The following is a 23885-nucleotide window of genomic DNA, read 5'->3' on the forward strand; positions in this document are numbered from 1 at the left end:
GTGTGGGTGTCCTGTGTGTTAGTCGGTATTAGAAGTATTACGGTACCCTGTAATGCTGTAAGACCATTGGTGTAGAAGGTACTGTTTTCATTGGTTCAGCCTGCCTGCTGGTTCCGCCCAGTAAGGCGGAGTATAAGAGCCCATTTCTCCCCAGCAGCTGCCTTCTGTACCTGCGCTGCTGGGGGAAACATCGAGTGTAATAAAGCCTTCAATTGTCTCCAGTGTCGCTTCTGGAGTTATTGATCGAGCATAAATTTATTACACTAGATTTTAAAGAATGGAGATCCGAATCAAGCCGGAGTGTCTGCAACTCAGCCCCATGCGGCAAACTCAGCGGCAACTTCAAGCACTGGCTGGCATGTTTCAATAGATATCTCAGGATGGCCACAGCTACAACCACGGAGGAGACCAGAAAATGCATGTTCTGCACTCGGGGTTGAGCCCAGAGATCTACACTCTCATCGAGGACGCAGACGATTTCGAGGCCGCAATGAATCTGCTGAAAGGACATTATATTCGCCCTGTAAACCAGGTCTACGCCCGACATCTACTAGCGACGAGGCGAGAAATCCCTGGGGAATTGCTGGAGGAGTTTTACCGTGCGCTCCTGGCATTGGGGACGAACTGTAACTGCCCACAAGTTTTGGCCAGCGACAACACAGAACTTTTGATCTGGGACGCATTTGTTGCAGGTATGCTGTCCTCCCAAATCCGACAGCGATTGCTGGAGAAAGTGACACTAGGCCTCAAGGAGGCACGGGCCCTTGCTAGCTCCCTGGATGTGCCTCCCGAAATGCCCGCGCTTACGTCCCCGACCACGTGGCAGCCCCTTGGACAACGTGAAACCCCCCCCCCGCGACTGACTCTGATGCATCCCCCATCCCCCCACAAGCTTGTGCTGCTAGACTGCCAGGCAACCCCGGGGGGCCCCGCTGCTATTTTTGCGGGCAAGCCAAGCACCCCCGACAGTGCTGTCCGGTCCGCTCATCCCACTGCAAAGGATGCGGCATGTACATAGATCCCTGAAAGTTGCAACCCAGGTTGAGAGGGTTGTTAAGAAGGTGTACGGTGTGTTCGCTTTTATTGGTAGGGGGATTGAGTTTCGGAGCCATGAGATCATGTTGCAGCTGTACAAATCTCTGGTGCGGCCGCATTCGGAGTATTGCGTGCAATTCTGGTTGCCGCATTATAGGAAGGATGTGGAAGCTTTGGAAAGGATGCAGAGGAGATTTATCAGAATGAAATGAAAATGAATGAAAATCGCTTATTGTCACAAGTAGGTTTCAAATGAAGCTACTGTGAAAAGCCCCTAGTCGCCACATTCCGGCGCCTGTTCGGGGAGGCTGATACGGGAATTGAACCATGCTGCTGGCCTGCCTTGATCTGCTTTCAAAGCCAGCGATTTAGGAGGGAAGATCTTATGAGGAAAGGCTGAGGGACTCGAGGCTGTTTTCGTTAGAGAGAAGAAGGTTAAGAGGTGACTTAATTGAGGCATACAAGATGATCAGAGGATTGGATAGGGTGGACAGTGAGGGCCTTTTAACTCGGATGGTGATGTCTAGCACGAGGGGACATAGCTTTAAATTGAGGGGAGATAGTTATAGGACAGATGTCAGAGGTAGGTTCTTTACTCAGAGAGTAGTAAGGGCGTGGACTGTCCTGCCTGCAACAGTAGTGGACTCGCCAACACTAAGGGCATTCAAATGATTATTGGATAGACATATGGACGATAAGGAAATAGTGTAGATGGGCTTTAGAGTGGTTTCACAGGTCGGCGCAACATCGAGGGCGAAGGGCCTGTACTGTGCTGTAATGTTCTATGTTCTATGTTCTATTGTATCGTCCCGGGAAGCTAAATGAGCCTCCTGATGCCCTATCCCGCGGCACATGTGCCAATGCACAATGGACCGCCTCCGAGCCCTCCACGAGGACCTCTGCCAGCCGGGGTAACTCGATTCTTCCATTTCATTAAAACACGCAACCAGCCCTTCTCCCTCGAGGAGGTCAGGACAGCCACCTGGAATTGCCAAATCTGCGCGGAGTGCAAGCCGCACTTCTACAGGCCAGAGAAAGCGCACCTGATAAAGGCTTCCCGTCCCTTTGAACGCCTCAGTATGGACTTCAAAGGGCCCCTCCCCTCCACCGACCGCAACATGTACTTCCTGAACGTGATTGACGAGTACTCCCGATTCCCATTCGCCATCCCCTGCCCCGACATGACCGCAGCCACCGTCATAAACGCCCTCCACAGTATCTTTACGCTGTTCGGTTTCCCCGCCTACATATACAGCGATAGGGGGTCCTCCTTTATGAGCGATGAACTGCGTCAATTCCTGCTCAGCCAGGGCATTGCCTCGAGCAGGACGACCAGTTACAACCCCCGGGGTAACGGACAGGTAGAAAGAGAGAACGTAACGGTCTGGAAGACCGTCCTACTGGCCCTACGGTCCAGGAATCTCCCAGTCTCCCGCTGGCAGGAAGTCCTCCCAGATGCCCTCCACTCCATCCGGTCACTGCTGTGTACCACAACCAACCAAACACCTCACGAACGTCTCCTTGTCTTCCCTAGGAAGTCCTCCTCTGGGACCTCGCTCCCAACCTGGCTGGCAGCTCCTGGACCCATCCTCCTCCGCAAAAACGTGCGGGCGCACAAGTCAGACCCATTGGTCGAGAAGGTCATCTCCTCCACACTAACCCTCAGTACGCCTACCTGGTGTACCCCGGCGGCCAACAGGATACGGTCTCCCTACGGGACCCGGTGCCCGCTGGGTCCCCACCACCAATCCCTCCCTCCCACTGGCGCACCCCACAGCCGCCCCCTTCCCAGGTCCTCCCACCTAGGGGTGATGAAGCTGCCGAAGAGGCCAAAGCCACGCTCTCTGAGCCACAGATGCCCGAGCCGGCGACTGCATCACCACCGAAGCTACGACGATCGCAGAGGACGACCAGGGCCCCCGATCGACTAATTGCTTCATTCTGAACTGTAAATAAATTTTGTAAATATTTGCGATGTAACAAGACAAAACCACTGTACTAATGTATACCAGGTACCTCCATAACCTTAACCACTGTGTAATGCGAGGCCACCCCCCTCACCGGACTCTTTTTTCAACAGGGGGTGAATGTGGTAGTCGATATTTGAGGTATTACCGTACTCTGTAATGCTGTAAGACCATTGGTGTAGAAGGTACTGTTTTCATTGGTTAAGCGTGCCTGCTGGTTCCGCCCAGTAAGGCGGAGTATAAGAGCCCGTGTCTCCCCAGCAGCCGCCTTCTGTACCTGCGCTGCTGGGGGAAACATCTAGTGTAATAAAGCCTTCAATTGTCTCCAATCTCGCTTCTGGAGTTATTGATCGAGCATCATCCTGTCCGTCCGTCCCCTGTGTGTGGGTGTCCTGGGTTGGTGTGTCCTGTGTCGGTCCGGCCCCTCGGCTGCTCCTCCCTCCACCTGCTGTACCGGGACGGCTGTATGGTGCGCATCAGTGAGTGTCCTAGAAGCCTCCTCGCTAAAGTGATCAACCAAGGTGAGAGTCTCTGCGATGGTGGAGGGTGTAGGATATAGCAGTGTCATCGGTGTAGGTCCCCTGTGTCATGGTGTCCTGCCCATCTGTCCGCTGTGTCTCCATCCCCTGTGTTGTGGCATCATGAGACGGGGGGCTGTTTGTGTGGCTGCCCTCCCCGTCACTGGATGAGTCCCTAGGACATGGCCGCCCTGGCACTGGATGGGGGCGGTCTGCATCCGCTGGGATGGGTCGATCGCCGTGTGGTCCTGCAAGACACATAAAGCATGCATGGTTAGACACGCAGACGGGAATGAGGGGATGGTGTGAGGAGGTGGGGGAAGGGGTGGTGGGAGGAGGCGGGGGAAGGGGTGGTGGGAGGAGGGGGGGTGGTGGGAGGACGGGTGGGAGAGGTGGTGGGAGGAGGGGGGTAAGGGTGATGGGATGTGGGGGGGGGGAGGGTTGGTGGGAGGAGGGTGGGAAGTGGGGTGGGAGGGGTGGTGGTAGGAGGGGGAGGGGTGATGGGAGGACAGCGGGGAAAGGGTGGTCGGAGGAGGGGGGGTTGTGGGAGGAGGTGGGAGGGCTGGTGGGAGGAGGGGGGAAGGGGTGGTGGGAGGAGGGGGAGGGTTGGTGGGAGGAGGGGGTGGTGGGAGGAGGGGGAGGGGTGGTGGGAGGAGGGGTGGTGGGAGGAGGGGAGGGGTGGTGGGGGAGGGGGAGGGGTGGTAGGAGGAGGGGAGGGGTGCTGGGAGGAGGGGGGAAATGGGGGATGGGAGGAGGGGGTGGGGAATGGGGGATGGGGGGAAGAAGTGGGGTTGGGAGGGGGGAGAGGAGGGGGGGCAGGCAGGGGGGGGTCTCACTTGGTGGTGCGCCCCCGATCTCGGCATCCACAACCTCTCAGTCTTCGGGTCCGCCTGCGAGGTCCAGGGCCACCTCTTCATGGACGGTGAGGGGGCCCAATTCAGGTGGACCCCCTCCGGTCCTTGCTCGCTCCCGGTTGTTATGGGCACGCTTTACCTGGGGGAGGGGGGGGCACAAAAAGATCAACAGTATTAGGTGAACATACACTTGCAGCCCAATGGTTGGGTGTATGTTGGCATAGGTTCACAGGCCATCTTACCATGTGGGACTCAGTTCGGGTTGTACCACCCCCCCCCCCCCCCCCCATGTGGAGGGGGGGCGGGGCCACATGTGCGGGGGGTAGGGGGTTTCTACCATTGGCAAAGTGAGGGGTACTGACCCTGGCTGCCCTGATTAGGTCATTGAGCTTCTTGTGGTACTGGCTGCCTGTCCTGGGTGTTATGCCCACGGCGCTGGCAGCTTCTCCCACCTCCCTCCACAGGCGCCGGGTGGTTTGGCAGCGACCCTGCGGCCGTGTCCGGGGTACAGGGCCACCCTCCTTTGCTCCACGGCATCCAGGAGCATCGCCATGTCACGGTCCTGGAACCTCGGCGCTGCGCGGCGGGTGGCCATCTTCCCGCGTTGGCCTGTGTGTGTGCGGGTGGCGTCGATTTCAGTGCGGCACAGCGTCAATTACGCCGCGCGTGTCTGTGACGCTGTTCCGGGCTGTGCCATCGCGCTTCTCATGATGCCAGTACTGGCCCCTTCTGTGGCACAGAATATGCGCAGTTTTCATCGGGTCGACGCCGGCATCACTCGCGCCAGTTTTGACACCGGCGTCAGAACTTGGCCGCGATATCAGAGAATCCCGGTACTTTTGTCCAATGGCTCTGTCCTAATTGTTTGATCCTGCACCTTGCATTTAGTGGAAGAAAACTTGTTAAAAAACTCTTGCCTAGCGCCTCAGGCCTAGTTCCAGCTGTTGCTTTTCCCTCTGACATCCTCGATTGAGCAGGTTGCTTAATCTTCTGTTCCCACAATGTGTGAGTGACCAAGGAGGCGATAGTGGTATTGTCACTGGATTGCTCACCCAGAGACCCAAGGTCATTCTCTGGGGGCCGGCATTCAAATCCCACCACGACAGGTTTAAACTCAATAAAATATATGGAATGAGAAGTATAACGTTGACCGTAAAAACCCGACTAATAAATCTGCCATCCTCCCCTGGTCTGGCCTACATGTGTCTCCAGACTCAGAAAATTAAATGGCCTAGCAAGTCACTCATTTGTGACAAATGAAACTAAAAGGGATTGAGATTGTTCAGAGCAGCCGGCATCAACCTAGGTACCGGAAACGACAAAGGCAAACCCAATCCTGTTGACCCTGCAAAGTTCTCCCGAGGAGAGGGAGCTTCAGCCAAAATTGGGAGAGCTAGTCAAGTAACAGCCTGATGTAGTCATACTCATAGAATCACACATTAGAGACATTAACGTCCCAAACACCACAATTGCCATTCTTGGGTAGACTGACATATGACATATACACACAGACACACACATGCACTCAAACACACACTCAGACACATAAACATACACACACTCACAGACAGACAACGTACACACATACACTCAAGACGCACAAACACACACATACACACACTCACAGACATTCACACACTCAGACCCTCGCACACACACTCACACCCACACACCTCCTGAAACAGACAGCTGGACTGCTGAATGACTGTGGTTTAACATCGATATAACTGGAAGAGACAACATGACCGATTCTGAAGAAAATTCCATATCCAAACTTAATAGAAATTTCACATTTGAATCAAAATACATTACAGAGACTGTCAATTGAAAAGAATGGATCTCAAGGCAGGCAGACTGGACAGAGTTTTAGTTTTGTAAAGTAAATGAGCATTTAATCAATTTTTTTTTTCTTTAGAAAGTTTGAGCTGAAAAGGCTTTGTTATCCTTGCTTGTGCTTCATATGTTTAGTCTCCTTTCTCTGTAAATCTGTAAAACGCTGGAGCTCCTTAATTTCCTCAAGTATCATAGAATCAGCAAGCGGATGCAAGCCAAGTATGGGCACGATTCCATCACTTCTTGGTTTGCATGATTCCCCCCCCCCCCCTTTTTCTTTCCAGCCTTGGCAGTGCTGAACTAGAATACAATCATGAAAGGAAGCCATTCAACCCATCACATTTGTGTTGGTGCTTTAAAGCATTCTCTGATTTGTCTTTCCCTAGAGTCCTTTAAATGATTTTCTTTTTCAAAGAGAAGTCAACTTTCACTTCCCACTACTTTTTCAGTCAGTGCATGCCAGATCACAATAACTCGCTGTGTAAAAGAAAAACGCTCCGCATTTTCCCACCTCCCAGTTGTTAAATCTGTGTCCCCTGGTCATTTGCCATTCAAAGCTCTTCATCATCCTGGATACCTCTATTAAACCTCCCCTTTGCCTGAATATAGTATTGGATTGAAAGGTTAATGCATGTAACTGTCGAACCAATACCGCCCACCTGATGATGTAAGAGTCGAGAGGGAGAAAGCTCATTGCTTAGACTGAGTAACACTCCCCAAACAGCTGGGTGTCACACAGGCGTAAGTCCTGAGAAATGGGGACCTGGCGGTTTGCACTCTGAGGGGGCGGACAAGGAGGCAAGTACCCTCTCTGCACTTGCCTCCAGGATGCCAAGAATGTCCTTCATGGGAGGCGGGGTCGGGGTCGGGGGGGGGGGGGGGGGGGGGTTGCTGTCTGTGCTGGAAGGGCTCAGGTCGGGTGTCATACCCAGGATGAGGGTCGTTTGGCTGGTTTTACCATTTGCAGCCTTTAAACCCTTTAAACTGCCTGTCAGCAAGTCAAGATGAAAGATGTGTGAGAGTGAAGTAAACTTCTTCCCATCTGCAGCCTTAAAACCTTAAAACTGTCTCCCTGTATGTCAAAATGAAAGATCTGTGAGAGTGAAGTAAAATTCTTCCCATCTGCAACCTTAAAACCTTAAAACTGTCTTCCTGTATGTCAAAATGAAAGATCTGTGAGAGTGAAGTAAAATTCTTCCCATCTGCAACCTTAAAACCTTAAAACTGTCTCCCTGTATGTCAAAATGAAAGATCTGGAAGATGAAGGTAAAATTCTTCCCTTTGATGTGGTGGAAGCCTTTGAAGTGGGTTTTTCACAGTTAATGTCATTGCCTTTTATCTTTTTCAAGCCTGTGTGCATGCCTATAAAAAATAAAAGCTTTGAACTGCATTGTTTACATTCAATTTCATAGATCATTGCTTTTTAAATGCCTCTTGATTGATAGGTCCAGGCAGTTTCAAAGGAAGAATTATGGTTGTTTATCTATACAGCTCTACAAAGGTCCATTAACTTTGAAATTCTTCCTCTTTTGAGCAGGTGTTCTTTTGAACCACAGTTTTTAAAAGAGGTTGTTTCTTTGTTCCGGAGATCTTTCTAGAAAGACCAGATGTTCTGTCTTGGTGCTGCCTGTGTGATTTATGCCTCTTGCAAGATTTTCCACCTTCGTTGGCAAACCTGTCTGAAAAGTAGAAAACCTTGGCCATAAGCTCAAATCTTCTGTTATCTGGATTGTTGGAGATGGGATAAGTTGATGCTCATTAGGACCCTGCAGAAATTGTGATGCACAAACATAGGCACGGATATTTCCTAAGTAGTTTAAACTTCTGATGGGCTGATTTGTGATAATAGGGATCTTCCATGAATGTCACTGACCCTGAAATATATGTTTAATATATCATCGCTTATTGTCACAATGAAAATGAAATGAAAATCGCTTATTGTCACAAGTAGGCTTCAAATGAAGTTACTGTGAAAAGCCCCTAGTCGCCACATCCCGGCACCTGTTCGGGGAGGCTGGTACGAATCAAAAGTTCGAAAATTGGGTGAGATCTGTGGGACTTACCCTCCCACCCAACCGGGCCACCCCTCTGGCCACCCCACAGACCCAACCCAACCTCACCTAACCACCCTCAACCAGCCCATGACCCAACTGCTCAGCCAACCACCCCCTGACCCGGCCAACCACTGCACCTGACCAAACTTCCCACCCACTCACTTGACGCACACTCAATCATGAAAAAACCCGATCCTTTAAAAACGGCTGTCCAAAGATGTGCAGGTTGGGTGGATTGGCCATGCTAAATTGTCCAAACTATTAGATGGGGTGACCAGGATTAGGGTGGAGGCGTGGAAGTAAGTAGGGCGGTCTTTCGGGGTGTCGGTTCATGCCTGATGGGCTGATTGGCCTCCCTCTGCACTGTCGGGATTCTATTGTAAACTGCCCTACACTAGCCCGTCTTCCGTGAGGATGGATTCTCTCGTCCATTTCTTCCTCAGCTAGGATCGGAAGTCCCGGATGAAAATGGGACGTATCGTCAAGCCAGAGAAAATTTCATGGACCCGACATTGTGCTTAGCTGTCTGGAGGATCTAGGTATTTCCATTGACTGGAGGTTCTAGGCCGTAGACGAGTTGGTAGTAAAGAGGCAGATGAATTTAATGCAGGGAAGTGTGAAGTAATTCAATTTGATCGGAAGAACACAGAGAGACAATGTAAAATAACGGGCACAACCCTTAAAGGGGGTGCAGAGCAGAAGGACCTGGGTGTATTTGTGCACAAATCATTGGAGGTGACAGGACAGGTAGAGAGAGTGCCGAATAAATCACAGAGTATCATGGGTTTTCAAAAGGAGGGCATAGAGTACAAAAGCAAGGACACCATGCTGAACCCACATAAAACACTGATTCATCCTCAACCAGAGTATTGCATCCAGTTCTGTGCATGTCACTTTAGAAAGAATGTGAAGGCATTAGGGAGAGTGCGGAAAAGATTCCGGAGAATTGTTCCACGAATGAGGAACTTCAGTTCCGTAGAAATACTTGGAGCAGCTTGGGCTGTTCTCCTTAGAGAAAAACAGATGAAAAGAAATGTTATTTATTTTTTTATAAATTTAGAGTACCCAATACATTTTTTCCAATTAAGGGGCAATTTAGCGTGGCCAATTCACCTACTCTGCACATCTTTGGGTTGTGGGGACGAAACCCACGCAGACACAGGGGGGGAATGTGCAAACTCCGCACAGACAGTGACCCAAAGCCGGGATCGAACCTGGGACCTCGGCGCCGTGAGGCAGCAGGGCTAACCCACTGCGCCACCGTGCTGCCCATGAAAAGAGATTTGATGGAGATATTCAAAACCACAAATAGCCTGGATAGAATGGATCGGGGGAAATTGCTTCCATTGTTGGAAGGATTGTGAACCAGAGGACAAATATTTAAGGTGATAGTTAAGTGAAGCAACAGCGACATGAGAAAAATATTCTCCGGTCTCCCGGGAGACCCCCACGAGTGCCGTTCCATCTGGTCCCCGTTTCTGGTGCCCGTACTAAATGGCAATCACCCAAGGTTTCCAAGTCTAAAGGGATATAGTCCATGCCCCAGGTGCCTCGGGAATCTGCATAGTAAAGTGAGACTAGCTGTCTCGCTTTAATATGCAGATTTGCTAAAAGGTAACCCTTCCCATAATGGCAACGTCTCAAGAGATCTCGTTAGATCTTGCGAGAGGTTGTGAGCCGTGTAGATCCCGGAAGCGGAGTCTCCCAGCTTCTATCGGCCATGGTGCGCTGCAGCGAGCTGCTTTTCGGGCTCAGTGTGGCCATCTCTTTTCTTAGCTGTTCAAAATCTGGACAGACTACATAAAAAGAAACAATTCCCATTGGCCGAAAGGTCAAGAATGAGAGGACACCAATTTCAGGAAACTGGTAAAAGAAAGAATGGTGACATGTGGAAAACCCTATTTCCGCAGTGAGTGGTTAGGATCTGGGATACACTGCCTGAGAGTGGGGTGGAAGCAGGTTTAATTGTGGCTTTCAAAAGGGAATTGGATAAGACCCTGAAGAGAAAGAAAATACCTGTCCTGCTACCTCCAATGACTTATGCACCAGTACCCAGGTCCCGCCATGGTGGTGAAGTGGGACTAACAGAGCTCTTTTGCAGGTGGCTGGTGCAGACACAATGGGCTGAATGGCCTCCTCCTATGCTGTAATCATTCTATGATTCCATGAAAATGGTAGATTTAACCGAATATTTGAAATATAGAGAAAGGGATTGAGAAAGAGAGAGAGAGAGAGAGAGAAAGAGAAAGAGAGAGAAAGAGAGAGAGAGGGAGAGTTTTGGGTATTCTAAAAGGCATTAAGGTGGACAAGTCCCTAGGTCCGGATGGGATCTATCCCAGGTTACTGAGGGAAGCGAGGGAAGAAATAGCTGGGGCCTTAACAGATATCTTTGCAGCATCCTTGAGCACGAGTGAGGTCCATGAGGACTGGAGAATTGCTAATGTTGTCCCTTTGTTTAAGAAGGGTAGCAGGGATAATCCAGAGAATTATAGACCTGTGAGCTTGACGCCAGTGGTAGGCAAACTGTTGGAGAAGATCTGAGAGATAGGATCTATTCACATTTGGAAGAAAATAGACTTATCAGTGATAGGCAGCATGGTTTTGTGCAGGGAAGGTCATGTCTTACAAACCTAATAGAATTCTTTGAGGAAGTGACAATGTTAATTGATGATGGAAGGGCTGTAGATGTCATATACAAGGACTTCAGTAAGGCATTTGATAAAGTTTCCCATGGCAGGTTGATGGAAAAAGTGAAGTTGTATGGTGTTCAGGGTGTACTAGCTAGATGGATAAAGAATTGGCTGGGCAACAGGAGACAGAGAGTAGTGGTGGAAGGGAGTGTCTCAAAATGGAGAAAGGTGACTAGTGGTGTTCCACAGGGATCAGTGCTCGGACCACTGTTGTTTGTGATATACATAAATGATACATAAAAGGTATAGGTGGTCTGATTATCAAGTTTGCAGATGATACTAAGGTTGGTGGAGTTGCAGATAGCGAGGAGGACTGACAGAGAATACAGCAAAATATAGATAGATTGGAGAGTTGGGCAGAGAAATGGCAGATGGAGTTCAATCCAGGCAAAGATATATGAACGGGCGGGGAACAGAGGGAAGTAGATCCTTGGAAAATAGGTGACAGGTTTAGATAAAGGATTTGGATCGGCGCAGGCTGGGAGGGCCGAAGGGCCTGTTCCTGTGCTGTAATTTTCTTTGTTCTTTGTTCTTTTGAGAGAGAGAGAAAGAGAGAGAGAAGAAATTTGACAACCTAGGATCTCTATAGCTAAAGGCAAGCAAGTTTCGTCAGGTCAGAAAAAACATCATGGGCATGGAGTAGTGCTTAGCATTGCAACTGACTGGAGGACCTGGACCATAGACAAATTGATGGAATGGGCGGATAAGTGGCGGATGCAATTTTATTCAGTGAAGTGATTTAATCAGGAAGGACGTGGAGAGACAACGTAAATTGAAGGGGACAATCCGGAAGGAGGTGCAGAATCAAAAGTAAATTCTGATGTGAGACCAGGATTGAAGGAGTCCAGGAATCTCATAAAATTGCAGAACTGGCAGAGGTTGCAGAGGTGCTGCGGCTGGAGGAGATTGCAGAGACCTCAAAGGGCTGTCGGGCTGGAGGAAGTTACAAAGGTTCTGGGGTGGTTGTGGGGATGCAAATCCCAGAGGGCTGTAGAGATGGGGGAGGCTACATCGAACATAGAACATACAGTGCAGAAGGAGGCCATTCGGCCCATCGAGTCTGCACCGACCCACTTAAGCTCTCACTTTCACCCTATCCCCGTAACCCAATAACCCTTCCTAACCTTTTTGGTCACGAAGGGCAATTTATCATGGCCAATCCATCTTTGGACTGTGGGAGGAAACCGGAGCACCCGGAGGAAACCCACGCAGACACAGGGAGAACATGCAGGCCCAGCAAGGATTCGAACCTGGGACCTTGGCGCTGTGAAGCCACAGTGCTAGCCACTTGTGCTACTGTGCTGCCCATATATCAGACTGGGAGACATTGCGGAGGTATTCAGGTTGTAGTGCTGGAAGAGGCTTGTAAGTTTTGAAGGTATGGAAAATGGATCAGATGGAGCTTCATCAGCAAATTTTATCTTCTGTAGCAAATCCAACTCTCTATCTGTAGTGCTTCATTCAGTCAGAATTTGCATGCAGCTGCTTGAGGCTGAGATGGCCACATGGGGGTGGGATAGGGTGAAAGGTTAATTGAATGTTTGGAGTTGTCAACTAAACAACTGAAAAGAAATGAGCATGAATATCCTCAGGTGAATTCTGCTGAAGTTGCATTCGGAGGATGGCTGACCTCAGCAATTAACTCTGAGAGCTGGCGGTGGACTTTTCTCTCTCCCTCTGGCATGTCTGTCTCGGGCTAGCTGTAGCGGAACTGGAGGCAGCACACGCTCACATCTCACAACGGGACATTTCTCTATGTCTTCCAGAAAGTGAAATGCACGAAGGTAAAAATGTTGGTGGAGAGCAGGAAAACAGCGTAACAATCTCGCAGCGGCAGTGGTGGGGGGGGGGGGTTAATGATGGAGAGAACTGTGAATTGGCATGGTCCATGAATCTGGCGCGCTTCTGGAGCTGTGAAGCAACTGTGCTAACCACTGTGCTACCGTGCTGCTCTCATAGTTAGAAAATACTTTGGGAAAAGTGATGATAGTACAATTGGATTCCATACTAAGTTTGAGGGGCTGTCTAGCACAGGGCTAAATCGCTGGCTTTGAAAGCAGACCAAGGCAGGCCAGCAGCACGGTTCAATTCCCGTAACAGCCTCCCTGAACAGGTGCTGGAATGTGGCGACTAGGGGCTTTTCACAGTAACCTCATTGAAGCCTACTTGTGACAATAAGCGATTTTCATTTCATTTCATTTTTCATTTCAGTGTCATACTCTCGGGCCAGAATTTCCAGGATGGAGAGCGCTTTGCACCCCCCTCTCCCCCATCATCCACAGAGCTGGTGGGGAACGCATCCCCTATGCCATTTCACGCTCTAATGAGCATTGATTGGCAGAAGTTGAGAATTCCCGCCTGTCACCAGGAGGAACACCCACCTTGGAGAACTGTCAGCCGATCAGACCAGTCATTCCAGAAATAGCGCTGCAGTGGCCAGAAAAGGCACTGCAGCTAGCTGCCAGGAACTAAGTGCAGGGGACTGGAGGAAAGGTAAGTGACAGGGGTCTTGGGTGGAGGTGGGCTGGTTAGGCTGGCGGAGCGGCCACACATGGGGAGAAAAATCGGGGTCCCTAGGGTTTGGAGGGGCAGGGATGTCTGGAGGTGACCGGACCCTAACAGGCAGGTGCCCCCCAGTCAGTCGGGAGTTTCAGCTAGTGGCGACCACCCCTTCACCCCTACTTTCTGCCGAAGAACAAATTTTGTTTGGCGAGAGGGGGTGGAGAGTGTAAAATTCTGGCCCTGGGAGCCACAGGCCATTTAGCTTGACATCAATTATCAGGAAACCTGTGTAGTAATTCTTTGCTTAGAATTGTAGTTTCTGAAAAGTTATGTTTCTGAGAAGTGCAACAACGAAACAGTATTAAGCAAATCAGATGTGTTTCCCATGTTAGCTTCTTTAAGATCTTTCTTAGAGAGCTGCCAGCCGATTGGATCAATCATTCCAGAAACAGCGCTGCAGTGGCCAGAGAAGGCACTGCAGCTAGGAGAAATGAAATAAAATTCGCTTATTGTCACAAGTAGGCTTCAATGAAGTTACTGTGAAAAGCCCCTAGTCGCCACATTCCGCGCCTGTTCGGGGAGGCTGTTACGGGAATTGAACCGTGCTGCTTGGTTTGCTTTCAAAGCCAGCGATTTAGCCCTGTGCTAAACAGCCCCTGACAGCTAAGCAGAGATGTGCGGGCCTTTCCAGCGTCCAACTTTAGAGAAGAGCAGGAGGCCCAGCCCAACCCACTGCATGGCATTCCCTGTGGGGCACTAGGTTCACACCAGAAAAGGTAATCGGCCTGGGAGGACGCCGGGCAGGGGAATTCGTTTAGCTCTGGAGGCTTCCTTTGGAACAAGCTTCCTTTGGGCGGCACAATAGCACAGTGGTTAGTACTGTTGCTTCACAGTGCCAAGGATCTGGGTTTGATTCCTGGCTTGGGTCATTGTCTGTGCGGAGTCTGCACATTCTCCCCGGATGGATTTCCTCTGGGCGCTCTGGTTTTCTCCCACAAGTCCCGAAAGACGTGCTTGTTAGGTGAATTAGACATTCTGAATTCCCCTCTGTGTACCAGAACAAGTGTTGGAGTGTGGCGACTAGGGGCTTTTCACAGTAACTTCATTGCAGTATTAACATAAGCCTACTTGTGACACTAATAAAGATTATTATTATTATTAGGAGCAGAGGGAGGCATGTGGCACAGTGGTTAGCACTGCTGTCTGCGTCGCTGAGGACCCGGGTTCAAATCCCGGCCCTGGGTCACTGTCCGTGTGGAGTTTGCACATTCTCCCTGTGTCTACGTGGGTTTCACCCCCACAACCCAAAGATGTGCAGGGTAGGTGGATTGGCCACGCTAAATTGCCCTTAATTGGAAAGAAAAATAATTGGGTACTCTAAATTTAAAAAAAAAAAATTATTATTAGGAGCCAAAGGCCGGTATTCCCCAAAATCCCTGGTAAGTGTTGACGCCGGCGTAAACACCGGAGTGTGTCACGCCGGGGTCAATGGGGCTCTTGGCCCAGCAATTCAGTGGCCTGCAGGGAACCAGCATGGTGCCGGAGTGCTGCATGCAGCTCCGGCGCCGATACGTGGCCCTGTACTGTCGGCACGGGTCCGTGCATGTGCATGGTGGCCGTTTCCGTGCCGACGCCGCGCAACATGGCGGAGCCACACATCGCGCCTGCGCGGAAGGAGGTAGGCCCCCTCCAGATCACGTGTGCCCGCCGATCGGGCCTGGCCGTCGTGCAGATCCCCCCCCGGTATCTGATTTCCCCCCCCCCCCCCCCACCAAGACAGCCAACACGGCCGTGGGTCCGAGCTCCTACCGGGTGATACCAGGTTGGAATCACGCCGGCGGAACTCGGGGGAACTTGTGGAGAAACGCAAACGGCAGCCGACCGGCACTGCGTCGAACACGTGCAACAGGCGTGGATTCTCGAATCATGTCGGAACGGTATGGCGGGAATGTCCGACGTGACCGGTGATTCTCTGACCCAGCGCGGGCTCGGAGAATCCTGGCCAAAGTCTTGGGAAAGGGACTGGGGCTTAAACCTGAAGTCCAGGCTGTAAAAAGCTAGAGTCAGGGCCTAGGCCTGTATCGCAGGCTGGAGGGAAAGGAGGGACCAGGAGCTTTGTGGAGAAAGAGGAGAGCATGAATGTGATTCTCGATCAATAACTCCAGAAGCGAGATTGGATGACAATTGAAGGCTTTATTGGACTAGCTGTTTCCCCCAGCAGCGCAGGTACAGAATGCAGCTGCTAGGGAGACACAGGCTCTTATACTCCGCCTTACTGGGCGGAACCAGCAGGCAGGCTTCACCAATGATATTGCTGTCTCCGGTACCTCCCACACCAATGGTCTTACAGCATCAACCTGGGTACTGTAATAACCCTAATACCGACTACCACATTCACCCCCTATTAAAAAGAGTCCGGCGGGGGTGGTGGTCTCGCGTTATACAGTGGTAGAGGTTCAGGTTAAGGTGGTACCTGGTATACATTAGTACAGTATTTTGCCTCGTTACATGTCACAACTATTTACAGTATTTATTCACATTCAAAATGAAGCAATTAGTCGGTTGGGGGCCCTGGTTGACCTCTGCGATCGTCGCAGTTTCGGCGGTGATGCAGGCGCCGGCTCGGGCATCCGTGGCTCCGGGAGCGTGGCTTCGGCTTCTTCAGCAGCTTCATTCCCCCTAGATGGGACCAGTGGGAGAACCGATCCACCTGGGAAGAGGGCAGATGTGGGGTGCGCCGGTGGGAGGGAGGATGGGGTTGGTGGTGGGGGTGTGGGTGGGGACCCAGCGGGCACCAGGTCCCGTAGGGAGACCACTTCCTGTCGGCCATTGGGGTATGCCACGTAGGCGTATTGAGGGTTAGCGTGAAGGAGGTGGACCCTCTCGACCAATGGGTCTGACTTGTGCGCCCGCACGTGTTTGCGGAGCAGGATGGGTCCAGGGGCTGCCAGCCAGGTTGGGAGCGAGGTCCCGGATGAGGACTTCCTAGGGAAGACAAGGAGACGTTCGTGAGGTGTCTGGTTGGTCGTGGTGCACAGCAGTGATCGGATAGAGTGGAGAGCATCCGGAAGAACCTCCTGCCAGCGGGAGACTGGGAGATTCCTGGACCGTAGGGCCAGTAGGATGGTCTTCCAGACCGTTCCGTTCTCCCTCTCTACCTGTCCGTTTCCCCGGGGGTTGTAACTGGTCGTCCTGCTGGAGGCAATGTCCTTGCTGAGCAGGAATTGACGCAGTTCGTCGCTCATAAAGGAGGACCCCCCATCGCTGTATATGTAGGGGGGAAACCGAACAGTGTAAAGATACTGTGGAGGGCTTTTATGACGGTGGCTGCAGTCATGTCGGGGCAGGGGAAGGCGAATGGCAACCGGGAGTACTCGTCAATCACGTTCAGGAAGTACGTGTTGCGGTCGGTGGAGGGGAGGGGCCCTTTGAAGTCCATACTGAGGCGTTCAAAGGGAAGGGAAGCCTTTATCAGGTGCGCTTTCTCTGGCCTGTAGAAGTGCGGCTTGCACTCCACGCAGATTGGGCAGTTCCTGGTGGCGGTCCTGACCTCCTCGATGGAGTAGGGCAGGTTGCGGGTCTTAATGAAATGGAAGAATCGAGTGACCCCTGAATGTTGGGTGCTCTGGATCCGTGGAACACATACAGGCTACCAACACTTAAAATAGAACAACACTATTTTAGTAAGCTTGAAACTGTTGAACATACTTTCACTGTGGGTTAACACGATGTTAGATTAAACTAAAGTCCTATGCCTGTCCTAACCAGTCTATGCACTCAGCACATGGTGAGGATCTGTGCTGTAAGCTGTAAGCTCTGTCCTTCTGAGAGGCTGCATCCCGAATGAGCGGGAACTCTGATGCCCCCTGTCTATATAGTGAGTGTGCTCTAACTGGTGATTGGCTGCGGTGTTGTGTATGTTGATTGGTCTTGCTGTGTGTCCATCAGTGCGTGTCTGCACCATGATATACTGGTGTATATTATGACAACTCCCAGTCCAATTGTGCGTTGGCACATGTGCCGCGGGATAGGGCATCAGGAGGCTCGTTTACCTTCCCAAGACGATGCAATATCTCATAGTTGTAGGTGGCGAGCTCGATCGTCCACCATAAGATCTTATCGTTCTTTATCTTGCCCCGCTGTGAGTTATCGAACATGAAAGCAACCGACCGTTGGTCAGTGAGGAGAGTGAATCTCCTGCCGGCCAGGTAATGCCTCCAGTGCTGCACAGTTTCTACTCTGGCCTGGGCCTCCTTTTCAACTGAGGAATGGCGGATTTCTGAAGCGTGGAGGGTGCGTGAGAAGAAGGCCACGGGTCTGCCCGCTTGGTTGAGGTTGGCCGCCAGAGCTACGTCAGATACGTCGCTCTCGACCTGGAAGGGAAGGGATTCATCGATTGCGTGCATTGTGGCCTTTGCAATGTCTGCTTTGATGCGGCTGAAGGCCTGCCGGGCCTCCGCCGACAGGGGAAAAACCGTGGATTAAATTAGAGGGCGGGCCTTGTCCGCATAGTTGGGGATCTGGGCATAATATGGAAAAAAATCCCAGGCAGCGTTTCAGGGCCTTGGAGCAGTGGGGAAGGGGAAACTCCATGAGGGGGTGCATGCGTTCGGGATCTGGGCCTTTGACTCCATCATGCACTACGTAGCCGAGGATGGCTAGACGGTCAGTGCTGAACACGCATTTGTCCTTGTTGCAGGTTAGATTAAAGATGTTTGCGGTGTGGAGGAATTTTTGGAGGTTGGTGTCGTGGTCCTGCTGGTCGTGGCCGCAGATGGGGACGTTATTGAGGTACGGAAACGTGGCCCACAAACCGTACCCGTCAACCATTCGGTCCATCTCCTGTTGGAAGACCGAGACTCCATTTGTGACACCGAAGGGAACCCTAGGAAGTGGTAGAGCCACCCATCTGCTTCAAATGCAATGTATTTGCGGTCGCTGGGGCGGATGGGGAGCTGGTGGTAGGCAGATTTTAGATCCACCGTGGGAAATAACTTGTATTGCGAATTCTGATTTACCAGATCAGATATGCGGGGATAGGGTACGCGTCGAGCTGCGTGTAGTAGTAGAGGTATTACGGTACCTGATAGGCTGGAGCACCATTGGTGGAAACTGTAGGCTTTCTATTGGTTAAGATGCATGGTAGCTCCGCCCTGCTAGGCGGGGTATATGAGCCCGTGCCACCCCAGCAGCCTTCATTCTGTACCTGAGCTGTTGGTGGAAACATCTAGCTTATTAAAGCCTTCAGTTGGACTACAACCTCGCTTTAGTGGTCATTGATCGTGCATCAGTTTAATAAGCTAGTTTTTTAAAAAAAAGGATGGAGCTCCAAATCAAGCCGGAGTGTCTGCAACTTAGCCCCCACGCGGCGAACTCAGCGGCAATCTTCAAGCACTGGCTGGCGATACCTTTAAAGGGTATCTTGGGATGGCCGAAAACACACCCACGGGAGAGCAGAAACTGCAAGTCCTACGCTCAAAGGTGAGCCCGGAGATTTACACCCTCATCGAGGAAGCGGAAGACTTCGATGCAGCAATAGAGCTGCTAAAAGAACATTATATTCGCCCGGTAAACCAGGTCTACTCCCGGCACCTGCTAGCAGAGAGGCGACAAACCCCTGGGGAATCGCTGGAAGAATTCTACCGTGCACTCCTGGTGTTGTGGAGAAACTGCAGCTGCCCGCAAGTTTCGGCGAGCGAACACACTGAACTCTTGGTCTGGGACGCTTTCGTGGCAGGTATGCTATCCTCACAAATCCGCCAGCGACTGCTAGAAAAAGACACTCTAGGTCTCAAGGAGGCACGGGCCCTTGCAGGCTCCCTAGACGTGGCCTCCAGAAACGCCCGTGCTTACGTTCCCGACCGCGCGGCAGCCCCCTGGGCAGCGTGGCACCCCTCCGCAGCCGACCCCGAGACATCCCCCATTCCCCCACAACCCTGTGCTGCAAGGCAGCCTGGCAACCCCAGGGGGTCCCGCTGCTACTTTTGCGGGCAGGCCAAGCACCCCTGCAAGCGCTGCCCGGCCCGCGCATCCACCTGCAAGGAATGCGGCAAAAAGGGCCATTTCGTGGGGGTATGTCAGGCCCATGCGGTTGCCGCGGTCTCTGGCGGCGAATGCAAACTGCCACCACAAACCTCTCCACGGTCCCCATGCGGCCAGCGGTCGCCGCCATCTTCCTACTCCAGGGCCACGTGTGGACCCTGGGCGTCGCCATCTTGTCCCGCGGACGCCACGTTAAAGAGATGTGCGTCGCCATTTTTTGCACCCCCAGCCATGTGCGACCAATGGGAGCCGCCATCTTGGATGAAGCCCCAGGCCCCCAGCTCGGCTGACCACACACTGCCCGAAGAGAACACTCAACTGCTGCGATTAGTCTTGGTGACTCTGGATCAGTCCCGGCCTCGAACACGCTCAACTGCTACAACGACTGTATTCATCAACGGGCACGAGACGTCCTGCCTAATCGACTCTGGGAGCACGGAGAGCTTCATTCACCACGACACGGTAAGGCACTGTTCTCTCCTCGTCCACCCCGTTAATCAAAAACTCTCCCTGTCCTCCGCTTCACACTCAGTGGAGATAAAGGGGTTTTGTGTCGCAAACCTCACAGTCCAGGGAAGGGAGTTCAAAGATTTCCATCTCTACACCCTTCCCCACCTCTGCACGGCCACACTCCTAAGTTTAGACTTCCAGTGTAACCTCCAAAGTCTAACCTTCAAATTCGGTGGCCCTATACCCCCCTCTCTGTCTGCGGCCTCGCGACCCTTAAGGTCAACCCGCCTTCCCTGTTTGCGAACCTCACCCCGGATTGCAAACTTGTCGCCACCAGGAGCAGGCAGTACAGTGCCCAGGATCGGATCTTTATTAGGTCAGAGGTGCAAAGGCTACTGAGGGAAGGAGTCATTGAAGCTAGCAACAGCCCCTAGAGAGCTCAAGTAGTGGTGGTAAAGACTGGGGAGAAGCATAGGATGGTCATCGACTACAGTCAGACCATCAACAGGTTTACGCAGCTGGACGCGTACCCTCTCCCCCGCATATCCGACCTGGTAAACAGGATCGCGCGTTACAAGGTCTTCTCCACGGTGGACTTTAAGTCCGCCTACCACCAGCTCCCCATCCACACTAGTGACCGCAAATACACTGCCTTCGAGGCAGATGGGCGTCTCTATCACTTCTTAAGGGTTCCCTTCGGTGTCACCAACGGGGTCTCAGTCTTCCAGGGCGAGATGGACCGAATGGTTGACCGGTACGGTTTACGGGCCAAATTCCCGTATCTCGATAATGTTACCATCTGCGACCACGACCAGCAGGACCACGACACCAACCTCCGAAAATTCCTCCAGACCGCAAAAATCCTTAATCTTACATACAACAAGGATAAATGCGTGTTTAGCACCGACCGCCTAGCCATCCTCGGCTACGTAGTGCGAAATGGAGTTATAGACCCCGACCCTGAATGCATGCGCCCCTTATGGGGTTCCCCCTCCCTCACTGCTCCAAGGCCCTGAAGCGCTGCCTAGGATTTTTCAGTTACTACGCCCAGTGGGTCCCCAACTATGCGGACAAGGCCCGTCCCCTGATCCAATCCACAGCTTTTCCCCTGTCGATAGAGGCCCGCCAGGCTTTCAGCCGCATCATAGCAGACATTGCAAAAGCCACGATCTGGGCGTGCAGGTCCACAGATCTTTGAAGGTGCCAACACAAATGGACAAGGTAGACAAGAAAGCATACGGAATGCTTGCCTTCATTCCCATATCAACCTCCCCGAACAGGCGCCGGAATGTGGAGACTAGGGGCTTATCACAGTAACTTCATTTGAAGCCTACTTGTGACAATAACCGATTTTCATTTCATTTAATTTCATTTCATTGGATGGGGCATCGAGTATAAAAACTGACAAGTCATGCTACAGTTGTATAGAACCTTGGTAAGGCCGCACTTGGAATATTGCGCACAATTCTGGTCACCACACTACTAGAAGTGTGTGGGGGCTTTGGAGAGGGTGCAAAGGAGGTTTACCAGGATGTTGCCTGATCTGGAGAGTGTTAGCTATGTGGAGAGGCTGAATAGACTCGGACAGTTTTCATTAGAAAGACGGAGCTTGAGGGGTGACCTGATAGAGGTCTACAAGATTATGAGGGACATGGATCGAGTGGATAGCCAGGCACTCTTTCCCAGGGTGGAGGGGTCAGTCACATGGGGGCATAGGGTTATGGTGCTTGGGGCAAAATTTAGAGGTGATGTGCGAGGCAGGTTTTATAGGCAGAGGGTGAGGAGTGCCTGGAACCCGTTGCCAGGGGAGGTTGTGGGAGCAGATACATTAATGGCGTTGAAAAGGTATCTCGACAAACACATGGACAGGATGGGTATAGAGTGATATGGCACAAGGAAGTGCTGAGGGTTTTGGAAAACGTTGGTATCATGACCAGTATAGGCTTGGAGGGCCGAAGGGTCTGTTCCTGTGCTGTATTGTTCTTTGTATGACTTTGTCAGGGGGAGATCGTGTCTGAAAAATTTGATTGAATTTTTGGAGGAAGTGACTAGGTGTTTGGATGTGGGCAGTGCAGTCTACATGGATCTCAGCAAGGCTTTTGACAAGGTCCCACAAGGGATACTGGTCAAGAAGATAAAAGCCCATGGGATCTCGGGCAATTTGGCAAATTGGATCCAAAATTGGCTTAATGGCAGAAGGCAGAGGGTGATGGTTGAAGTTTGTTTTTGTGACTGGAAGACTATGTCCAGTGGTGTACCACAGGGATTGGTTCTGGGGTCCCTTGCAGCTTGCAGTGTATATTACTGATCTAGACGTGAAAGTAGGAGGTGTGATCAGCAGATGATAATGTAGGTATAGAAATGAGGGAGGGGGACTGCGCTATAATTGAACATCTTTGCATTGAGAGGAAAGAGGTGGGAGACATAGATTTAAGGTATTGGGCAGGAGATTTAGAGGTGTACTTACACCTAAAGGGGGGAGAGGAGTAGAGCATTAGTCATTGGAGACTCCATAGTTAGGTGGATAGATAGGAGATTCTGTGGGAACGAGAGAGACTCCATAGTTAGGGGGATAGATAGGAGATTCTGTGGAAATGAAAGAGACTCGCGGTTGGTGTGTTGCCTCCCAGGTGCCAGGGTGTGTGATGTCTCAGATCATGTTTTCGGGATCCTTAAGGGGAGGGGGAGAAGCCCCAAGTCGTGGTCCACATAGATACATAACGACATAAGTAGGAAAAGGGATAGGGATGTAAGGAGGAATTCAGGGAGCTAGGGTGGAAACTTAGATCTAGGACAAACAGAGTTATTATCTCTGGGTTGAAGGTGTACCTGTGCAAGAGACCCGAGCTGTTTAAGTGAAGACAAGCATCCAGCAGAGGGAAGTAGAGCGGAGCTGCTGATTGACTGGTGTGGGGGAAATTTGCATACGTCTGTTGTGGTCACCCTAACTTGAAGGTGAACCTGTGCAAGAGACCCGAGCTGTTCAAGCATCCAGCAGAGTGAAGTAGAGCGGAGCTGCTGATTGGCTGTGTGGGGGAAATTTGCATACGACCGTTGTGGTCACCCTAACTTCAAGGTGTACCTGTGCAAGAGACCCGAGCTGTTCAAGTGAAGACATGCGTACAGAAGAGGGAAATAGAGCAGAGCTGCTGATTGCCTGTTGCGGTGGAAATTTGCATACATCTGTTGTGGTCACCCTAACTTGAAGGTGTATCTGTGCAAGAGACCTGAGCTGTTCAAGCGAAGACAAGCATCCACCAGAGGGAAGTAGAACGGAACTGCTGATTGGCTGTTGTGGGGCAAAATTGCATATGTCCGTTGTGGTCACCCTAACTTGAAGGTGTACCTGTGCAAGAGACCCGAGCTGTTCAAGTGAAATGAAAATCGCTTATTGTCACAAGTAGGCTTCAAATGAAGCTACTGTGAAAAGCCCCTAGTTGCCACATTCCGGCGCCTGTTCAGGGAGGCTGTTACAGGAATTGAACAGTGCTGCTGGCCTGCCTTGGTCTGCTTTCAAAGCCAGCGATTTTGACAAGCATCCAGCAGAGGGAAGTAGAGCAGAGCTGCTGATTGGCTGGTTCGGGGGAAATTTGCATAAGTCCATTGATGTCACCATAACTTGAAGGTGTACCTGTGCAAGAGACCCGAGCTGTTCAAGTGAAGACAAGCATCCAGCAGTGGGAAGTAGAGCGGAGCTGCTGATTGGCTGCTGCGGGGTACATTTGCATAAGTCCGTTGTCGTCATCATAACTTGAAGGTGTACCTGTGCAAGAGACCCGAGCTGTTCAATCGAAGACAAGTATCCACCAGAGGGAAGAAGAGCGGAGCTGCTGATTGGCTGTTTCTGTCGTGCTGGCTTCAGGAGCCAAGGTAAACCGTGGCAAGAGCGTGGCCATGTTCTTTGGGAACTGGGCCGACCGGTCCTTTGTCCCCTTCACTG

This window comes from Scyliorhinus torazame, chromosome 3 (assembly GCF_047496885.1).
Source record: "Scyliorhinus torazame isolate Kashiwa2021f chromosome 3, sScyTor2.1, whole genome shotgun sequence".
NCBI classification, from domain to species: Eukaryota; Metazoa; Chordata; class Chondrichthyes; order Carcharhiniformes; family Scyliorhinidae; genus Scyliorhinus; species Scyliorhinus torazame.